The sequence below is a fragment of the Pipistrellus kuhlii genome, unplaced genomic scaffold (genome assembly GCF_014108245.1).
Source record: "Pipistrellus kuhlii isolate mPipKuh1 unplaced genomic scaffold, mPipKuh1.p scaffold_m20_p_8, whole genome shotgun sequence".
Lineage (NCBI taxonomy): Eukaryota > Metazoa > Chordata > Mammalia > Chiroptera > Vespertilionidae > Pipistrellus > Pipistrellus kuhlii.
In genome coordinates, this window is record NW_023425584.1 from 21,471,848 (window position 1) to 21,474,956 (window position 3,109).

The following is a 3,109-nucleotide window of genomic DNA, read 5'->3' on the forward strand; positions in this document are numbered from 1 at the left end:
CTACCCACACTGGTCACGTTTCTATGTCCTTCTGCACACACTTCTAACCTGCTTATGTGCTATGTGATCTGTAAAAACACAAGAACTCTCACAGAGCAGAATGCAATTAATTTGAAGTAGAATCACAAACACTTAATAAACAAAAACATGAAAAAAGGTGAGATAGGTTGCTGATGACCAAACTAGTTATGTGTTTTGTACCACATCACAGCACACATTTTCTAATTTGCCTCCTGCACAAGCCCTGACAAGGCCCAGGCCAGCGAGGAGCCTGCAACCAAGCAATGACACAAGCATGGTATCATTGATCATTCTTCCCAAAGACCAGATTTCACGAGTGGCAGATGAGTTTGTTAGCAGATGAGTTTGGAACTGTGTCTAGCATTAAGTTCCGAGTAAGCAGCCTTTCAGTCCTGGGAGCCATTACATCTGTACAACAAAGACACAAACTTTATAACCAAGTACCTCAAATGGCCTGGTTGTGTACTGGGGTATAATTGCAACAGAAGAAGGAAAGGAGAAGAAAGTCAACATTGACTTTGAACCTTTCAAACCAATTAATAATGCAACATTGTGTCTGTAACAACAAATTCCATACAGAGGCTCGCTCTTACAGCACTCCTTTCAGATGACAGCCAATCTGGCTTCATTGTAATGGATGGTGGTGGTGCGCTTTTTGGCACACTCCGAAGACATACGAGAGGAGTCCTGCACAAACCCACTGTGGATCTCCCAAAGAAACATGGTAGAGAGGGTCAGTCAGCCTTGCGTTTTGCCCATTTAAGAATGAAAAAGCAGCCTAACTACATTCAGAAAGTAGCTGAGACTGCTGAACAGCTGCTTATGACTGGGGACAAAGTGAACGTGACTCTGATCTCATTTTAGCTGGATCTGCTGACTTTAAAACTGAACTAAGTCAATCTGATATGTTTGACCAGAGCTTGCAATCAAAAGTTTTAAAATTAGTTGATATATCCTATGGTGATTAAAATGGATTCAACCAAGCTATTATCTACTGAAGTCCTCTCCAACGTAAAATTCATTCAAGAGAAGAAATTCATAGGATGAGACTTTGATGAAACCAGCCAGGACCTGGGCAAGTACTGTTGTGGAGTTGAAGATACACTAAAGGCTGTAGAAATTCTAATAGTGTATGAAAATCTGGATATAATGAGATACATCCTTCATTGCCAAGGCACAGAAGAAGAGAAAATTCTCTAAATAACTCCAGAACAAGCGAAGGATAAATCTCATTTCCCAGACAAAGAGACAGAACAAGAACATGAACTAATTGAGAGCATGCCCTTGCTGTAATGGTTTGCTAATAACCATAAAAAACTTGGAGATACACTGGAAGTTGTCATAGTTAAGTCACAAGAAGGATCCCAATGTGTGAAAGGAATTGGAGGTATCTGGCAGTACTGAGTAGATTTCTAAGGAATGGAATAGCAAGGAAAGACCACAACTGTTTTTTACCTCAATGACCACTAGGTAGTCTACATGGGTCCAGCAAATTGTGCCTCACCCTCCAGCATTCAACCCAAGGAGCATACATGTGGTGGAATCCAAACAGAGCCCTGCCTTACAATTAGAAATTTCAAAAACTTAATCCATGAGCATTGGATACTGAAAAGAAAATAGAAACAAAACCAAACCCAACTCTCAGTTTGGTTTGTCACGGTGTCAGCGCAGCAGCAGCCTACAACTAAGTTCCTAAATGCCACTTTGAACTAATTTAAACAAGAATCCCAGTTTTTACTTTTACTCGATGGTGAAATTGGTTGCTCTTTTATTTTATGGGGGAAAATGATTTTTTTAAACCTTCATACATAGAAGCAAAAATACTTTAACTGCTGTAAACCTTCAAAAGTTAATAGAAATAAGATCAAATTGAATTGTTTCTTATTTTGATTGGAAAAAAAATTGCTGCATTTCACAGTGACACATTTACATGGCATTCTCAGCTTAGACTGCATAAGAAATATATGTGGTGAAATGTTGGGGGGGGAAATAATCCTCTCTCATCATTGATGATTCTGTATCTCTCTTCCTTCCTCCTGAAATAAATAAAAAGTATTTTTTAAAAAGTAATCTCTATAATTGTACCCATTACTAAAATATCTGTAGAATATATTGCAATAACAATTAAACCAACTAGTGGGAGAAAGGAAGAAAATTAAATGGCTTTTCCAGAATCTCTCTTCTTCCCTGAGATGCCAGCCTTTTATTGCTCAGGAGGAGGAAATGATTCTTATTTAAAACCTGAGCTTAGTAGCCTTATTAGGTAATGCAAAATCAACTCACATGGGGCAAAATGGCTCCTCTATGTTTATAATTTAATATCCCCCTGAAACAAACCAGCAGATGACACTCATGTTTCTGATGCAATAAAGTACAAACATTCTTCAAAAACCTGTAAGTTGATTTTTGTTATTACTACCAATGCATAGACTGACTAAAGTGATCTTTTCCTACACAAAAGCCCCAAACTCCCATGTTCTGTGACCCCAGGTTTGTTGTCTGAAAACAGCAGTGTATTTGGTTATAACACATATTTTTCCTCCTGTAAGTGCTCATATTTTTCCTCCTGTAAGTGCTTCCCTTTTGGGTCACAGTATAGTTAGAATGGAGTCCACAGGTATATTCATGACCGTGGAAAAAACCCATTCAACAAAAGTTCCAGATAAAGTCATTTTCAAAAATTTCACATCTGCTACCTCAGTTTGATTTTTTAAATATTTGAAATGTAATTTTGCCTCTGGCTTCTGGGTAGTCACATTAGGTTAATTACTCCAACATTAAGAAAGAATCAGGCAGAAAACAAAGAAGAATTAAGCATAGTGCCTCTAGCCATTCCTGAGGGAGTCATATGGTCACAGCCTCTTTCCTTCTGAAAGGGAAATCCTTTGCTACCAGGAATGGGTTTTTAAAAAAGAAAAGTCTTGCAGTTTTATGTATAGAAAGATGAAGTATCAAATATATATATATATATATATATATATATATATATATATATATATATATATGCCTAAGTGACCAGTCGACCTGCCACTGTGACGATGTACTGACCACAAGGGGGCAGATGCTCAACACAGGAGCTGCCCCCTGA

General features: G+C 38.0%; 1 pseudogene; it reads left to right on the forward strand.

The window, feature by feature from the left end:
* Nucleotides 1-218: 218 nt before the first annotated feature.
* Nucleotides 219-1,584, forward strand: LOC118711878 (annotated as a pseudogene).
* Nucleotides 1,585-3,109: the final 1,525 nt, after the last annotated feature.